Genomic DNA, 6,945 nt, shown 5'->3' with positions numbered 1-6,945 from the left:
GTCGCAGCTCGACGTTTATGATCAGTAGAAGTAATTGACGCTGTTCGGATCGTATGTCAAGCCCGTACAATGCACCAAAATTACGCGATATGTTGAATGTGACAGTTAGCGTTACGTTCAGTATAGCATTTGAAAAGATAAATTTGGTATGTTTAAATAGATTGATAATGATTTCAATTTAAAATTGTCATTATGGAGAACTCAGGAAGTTTTTGTTTATTCAAACAGTCAAAGAGAAATCAACAAAAGCTATACAATTTTAAATTATTATTCAAATAGTTAATGACCCTATTAAACATTTCGCATTTCCTTTTTCTATTGTTTCCGAGAGGAATAACGGAAAAGGGAAATTGAAATGCTTTCGATACATACAAAATTGTAGACCCGAGAGTGTTTTGAATTGAAATTTGTTACATACATTTCATTTAGCTAGTTTAAACCTGATGATTTGAGAAAGACTTTAAATATAATATCTACCATTTGTTTGAACTATAACGAAATAAATGTACACTGATTTTTTGTTGTTATAAAGATGTGGGACAGAAGGAAATTTATCATTGTATTCATTGAAGCTTTGCAAGTAATAGGTAATAAAGTTTAAGTGGTTATCTGTAAAATTAGTAGCTGTTGTAACGTTGAAATCCTATCATACAGTAAATATCCATGAGCAGGACTTTTTTTATGATAATCTATGCATGCACATTAGATAATATCGGATCGAATGCATATTAATTAATGCATAGCTTTGGTTGAAAACTTTCAGCTATATTACTATTGTTAAAACGAATTTTTCAAATCTTAAAAATTGTCTAGAAATGGAGCCATATGAAAAGGACTTTGACTCAAATATTGGGATGTTGTTCATTTCGTAAACATGAGTATTTGTTTTGATAATTCCGACAATTTTTGGTCCTATAAATATATTTTGTCCTTTTTTTCATCTTCCATATAGTAAACACTCAATCATTCTCTAGTTTTAATATTTTCCACATTTTGACTTAAATGACGTTGGTTGGAAGTCAAGAACTATTGAAAAAGAGGTCTATACATAAAAGAGCTGGGCATCATTCTGATTCTAGAATGATATTTACATCGATAGATAATTGTAAATAAAACTCTGTTTGTTGTTTTTTCGTTCTTTGCCATACTGTTGTCAGTTTCTCTTTTATCTTTGATTTTGTATTGTCTGTTGTTCGTTTTTGCATTTCATCTTTCTCCTAAACAATTACTAAATAAAAAAAGGGGTAGTTAAAATATAAAAGACTGTAACAAAAACCCCAAATCAACAACTGAGGCCCACAAAACAGTCTATAGCATATAAAGTCATCATAGATACAAGGATAAAAAATTTATATTGACGCCAGACTCGTGTTTCGTCTAAAAAAGACTTATCAGTGACGCTCGAATCGAAAAATGTTTAAAAGGCCAAATAGAGTACAAAATTGAAGAGTGTAAGCAGTTTCTAAGCTTATAACACGCTACGGTCATATGTACACAAACCATTATTTTAATATAATAATAATATGTTATGATTTAAACTGTACACAATTACATTGCAGAAATGATTAAAACAGTCTGCATAAAACTTATTCAGGGAACAATGACAAAATTTGTTTCAACGATATTTACATGTATGAATTTTGTATAAACGAAAGGATTTTTTTAATATCATACAGCTAACAAACAAGAAGTATTTGTCAGGAGTGGTGATACAATTATTCTAAACTGTACATGCATTAGTCAAACAAACGGAAACTGGGTTGGACCAAATAGGTCGTAGTCAATGACAAATATATGTAATGAAGCACAATTAATTCCATACACAGAAGGATTTCGTGTTAATAGAAAGTTGAACATTTCAAACATTAATGTTGTGGGAAGTTACAAAAACAGAACATGTAATTTGATGATAAAAGAATTTTCTATTGATGATGAAGGGACATACAAATGTCAATACGTTGAAAATCATAAAACAAACAATCATGTTTACAAGGTTTTTCTTACAAGTGAGTATACAGATTACTTTAAATATCATTTATGTTTTTCCGACGTAGTCAGTATAGTTCCGGTTTATGCCCTTTGAACTTAAGGACGCTTAACTATGGCAACAGAATACTAAAAAACTATAAATATTTGAACTAGATCTTACAAAGATTTATATTTTTATTAAAATAATTGTTTCTCCAATAGCTCTTTGCATCCGTGACAGCTGTTTATTCGGGACAATTATATAATTTTTAATGTAAACTTTGTTGTACGAACGTACATGACTTTTAGAACGCACCTACGCATGTGAAATTTCCGCAGGGTTTTGGTAAATGTAAACAGAAAGATACGAGGACCGAAAATACTGAACACAAACAGAGAAAACGTTATTTAAATGGTATCTTTGTGCTTCTGAAGGTTATCGAAATGATAGTTTTAAACATATACTCAAATTTAAAGATAGTTCTTGTTTTAATGTGTGTTTATTTCGAGTGATGGTTTTCTGCATGTGTCACAATGGCGTAAGTTCCCAAAATGCTCATATGTTTTTGATTGTATGTGAAACCTGTCTTCGAAATGCATGATAATTCTGCAGTTTGCAAATCAATGGGCACTTCATCAGTGTCGATTTGATTTGTAAATAAATTAAAGGCTTCATGATTAACCTTCATGATTAACAATCTTTTTAGCACACGAGGCACTGTTATAGGTTTGGTTTATTACAGAGTATTGATATACTTTTGATGTTTTTTCTTAAAACGTGCATGTCTGGCGAGAACATCGATACTTGCACATGTACAAATTCCTTCGTGTGTAAGTAGTTGAAGAAAATTAATATACTTGACTTTTTAGATCACTATTGTTTGCAATTTGTTTAGGAAAATGCAGCCTTACTCTAGAAGTAGCTGATAATGACTATTTAAAACAAAAAAAATGTTAATAATTTCATAAAAGGTTTTTCTATACCATATTGACTGTTAAAACCAGCACAAGTTTAGCAGTAAAAGAACCATGGTTTTGTTTTAAAAATATCTGAATAGATTTACCAAAGTTTTAATGGTAACAAAAATGTAATCCCGACTGTATCTAAATTTAAACAGCATAAAAACAAAACTAATTGCAGTTACATTGTATCAGATGAATAGGGAAAATTAATGAAAAACATGTGTTTACCTTTTGTGTCGTTATTTGTTCGATTCCACTAAAATGTTGCATGCTCGATAGAATTAAAATATTTGGTTTTATTATTAGAAAGAAGGATAATCTGGAATCATGTTTTTTGTATATTTACATTTGATAAAGATGCTGTAGCTACTTTCTACATATGAATAACAACATTTTAAATAAGATAAGTGTAGGCGCTTTTGCAGAAACATTTGACACAGCATTTGAAAATATATCTTCAGTCTGTAGGATACCATTTATTAAAGTGCTATCAAAATGAGACGAACTACATACAATGTGCATAATCAATCAATATCTCATGGTATTGAAATTCGTTATGTTGCTTTTATCATTTCTGAATTCGATTTACAGATAGCAGAGTAACCAGTCCATCGATTGACTCTTCTGTGGGTGAGTTGTAAAGCTAGAATTTTCATGAATAGTTATATCAATGATGATAATAATAACATATATCTTAATTAACTGGCATCTTTGTTATGTTGATTGGTGTTCTTTCATTGTTCTTGTTGCGTTCTTGTCGTTTCCCGTTACCATGCTTTCTTATTTCTTATTACAGATACACCTTCAACAAGCACATTAGTTGTCACTTTATCAGGTAAGTTTTAAGGGTAACATTACCTCACTTAATTACATTGATAATAATTAAAAACTTTACTTATGTACTTCCAATATTTATTTTCTTTATAACATTTAAATGTATATTATAATATATGTATACATGATACATATGATATAATTGACATATTTGTTTTAAATAGTATTCGATAATTTTTTGTTATTTTACTTTTAAGAATTCTTGAAATCTTATTTCAGTGAACAACACGACAACCAATCTAGATGACCATTTATCACGTGAGTGTCATGGCTTAAATTAGAAAAAAACTTGTCAAAATAACAACAAAAATATGTGTGATCATTATATCCAAATCAAATACAGTTCCTTTTATCATAACTTTTTCATTCACTCGTCTGTGTGTTGTGCAACATCGTTTACACATTTTGCTATTTGATCTTTAAAAGATGAGACACGTTAGGAATGAAATCAAACATCAAAACAAATGATATGTCAAAGAAATTAAATAACACTGCAAATACAAGGTAAAATACAATATAAATATTGCAAGAAGTCATAAGTAAACTAATCTTAAAAACGAGGATTACCATTTTGAATACTAGACATGCGTTTCGTCTTTTTAAGACTATCAATGATGCGCTATTCAAAAAGGTTAGAAAAGACAATTAAAATACGAAGTTGTTGAGCATTTAGACCCCAAAATCTGAAAGTTTTTGCCATATACTGAGAAACATGATAAATCAATCTAGTCATGGGATAGATAATCCTTAAAATGAATTATTTATGTAAATTTATTGGGGTATAAAAGTATGGACCGATGTATGCTTTGTATTAATCGCGACAGCGCTTGATTCTAAAAAAATACGCATGGCTAACTCTTTTACAACCCTATAAAATTACCAAAAAGAAGCATTAAATACTTATAGTTACATTTCCTTTTTGCTAGGATAATGAAAACACGATTTCTATCAAGTTGCTTTCTTTTGTTTTTACCTGCGCACTTAATGGTGAAATTCAAAGTCATCATGCATGTTACAATTCATTTTAGAATGAATGTAATTTCAGAATGACTGGAGATTTCTGTTAGCCAATCATGATAACGTATTATAATGAAATACACATGTAATGTAGTTATTTTTATCAAGATGCTTGATTTCTTGATTGACAACATATTTGTAACGTTCGGAGGACGTGTTTTTCAACAGACTGTCGGCATCCCAATGGGAACAAACTGTCTCCCTCTACTTGCCGACTTGTTTCTTTATTATTATGAGGCTGACTTCATGCAGGAACTTCTTAGGAAGAAAGATAAGAAGTTAGCAATATCCTTTAACTCTACTTTCCGCTATATAGAAGACGTTCTTTCACTAAACAATTCAAAATTTGGTGACTATGTGGAACGCATCTATCCCATCGAATTGGAGATAAAGGATACTAGAGATACAGTTAAGTCGGCTTCATATCTTGACTTACATCTAGAAATTGACAATGAGGGTCGGTTGAAAACAAAACTTTACGACAAAAGAGATGATTTCAGCTTTCCAATTGTGAACTTTCCATTTCTAAGTAGCAACATTCCAGCAGCACCTGCATACGGGGTATATATCTCCCAATTGATACGATATTCCCGTGCTTGCATTTCCTATCATGATTTTCTTGATAGAGGGTTACTGCTCAAAAGGAAGTTATTAAACCAAGAGTTCCAAATGGTGAAGTTGAAATCATCCCTTCGTAAATTTTACGGACGCCATCACGAGTTGGCTGACCGTTATGGAATAACCGTTTCACAAATGATATCGGATATGTTCCTTACGTCGTAACTACAATCCCCTTCCCTTTCATGAATGTGACCTACCGAATAAGACTATTTACCGGATTTGTAGTCACATAAGCAACACGACGGGTGCCACATGTGGAACAGGATCTGCCTACCCTTCCGGAGCACCTGAGATCACCCCTAGTTTTTGGTGGGGTTCGTGTTGTTTTTTCTTTAGTTTTCTATGTTGTGTCATGTGTACTATTGTTTTTCTGTTGGTCTTTTTCATTTTTAGCCATGGCGTTGTCAGTTTGTTTTAGATTTATGAGTTTGACTGTCCCTTTGGTATCTTTCGTCCCTCTTTTGTGATTATGCCCATATCAACTTCAAATTAACCGATCAGACGTACGTCAAATCAAAATATCATTTATTAGTTCGTGTAGTTTTTAAAGAACGGTTTCGTGAACGTCTTTCAATTTTCGTCGTCTTTTGTTACTTTTTGCAACCTATTTTTCATGTTTGACTCTTGATATATGCAATTTATTGTTTTGATAAGAAGTTAATTACTTTTTATAAAACATCTTACATTCAAAACTAACGAAAAGTATAAATACCACCATAATGCATTTTGTTGTAACGTATGGTAGGCTATTTTAAGACTGGAAAATAGACTTTGGTGTCGTCCTCTACTTACAATCATCCGAATCATAGTCATATTGTAATGTTATGCAACGTGTTCTTTAAAGCAAGTATTTGCAATGTGAATAATGGCACACATTATGATTTGTTATATAATGAACAAAAATCTTGAAGTATTTTAGTCTGATTCAAACAAAATTGCAGCATAATGTCATTTGATAACAAAAATGATTAATTAGTAATAAATACGAGTACGCAAAATAATTGATTTAATCACTTGTATTTAAATTCATTTTCAGACGATGATTTTAAATCTACATATGTATATGGGTATTGTTGGATATTAATGGGCAGTATAGCTGCAGGAACAGCTTTATTATGTGGATGCTCACATATTTTCTGCTACATAAAGCGTGCAAAAACCGCAAAGAAGATTCTTCACATAAATCCAGATGACAACTATGATGAAGTCGAAACTTTGAATTATAACAATGCTATTTTTGATCATACAGCCAACAATGCAGAGTTGAATAATGATAATGCATCAAGCAGTATCGAAAGTATTGATAATGTATTAAGGGGCGATGTTGTTCATGTTGTTAGCTCTGATGACAGCTCTTCAATAAAACAAGCTGGTGACGGTTATGAAAATCCGTATCAAGCGATAAATCCTTGTGATATCGATATGCATCATTATAGTAACATCGTCTCAAGCAATTATCAAAACACGACAATATTTCCACCTAGCTTGCCGAAAGATACTTCCAAATATTTAAATATTTCAATGGATAGTCTCATAAATCAC

The 6,945-nt window shown here is 31.2% G+C and overlaps 1 long non-coding RNA gene across 1 annotated transcript; it reads left to right on the top strand.

The window, feature by feature from the left end:
• Nucleotides 1-3,447: 3,447 nt before the first annotated feature.
• Nucleotides 3,448-6,609, top strand: LOC143059517 (uncharacterized). Its single transcript, XR_012973498.1, has 4 exons — nt 3,448-3,561; nt 3,728-3,766; nt 3,985-4,023; nt 6,440-6,609. It is a non-coding gene; the product is annotated as an uncharacterized LOC143059517 (long non-coding RNA).
• The last annotated feature ends 336 nt before the right edge of the window (nt 6,610-6,945 follow it).

The sequence above is a fragment of the Mytilus galloprovincialis genome, chromosome 14, assembly GCF_965363235.1.
Source record: "Mytilus galloprovincialis chromosome 14, xbMytGall1.hap1.1, whole genome shotgun sequence".
NCBI classification, from domain to species: Eukaryota; Metazoa; Mollusca; class Bivalvia; order Mytilida; family Mytilidae; genus Mytilus; species Mytilus galloprovincialis.
The sequence above is the reverse complement of the archived record's forward strand: the minus strand, read 5'-3'. Positions and strand labels throughout refer to the sequence as shown.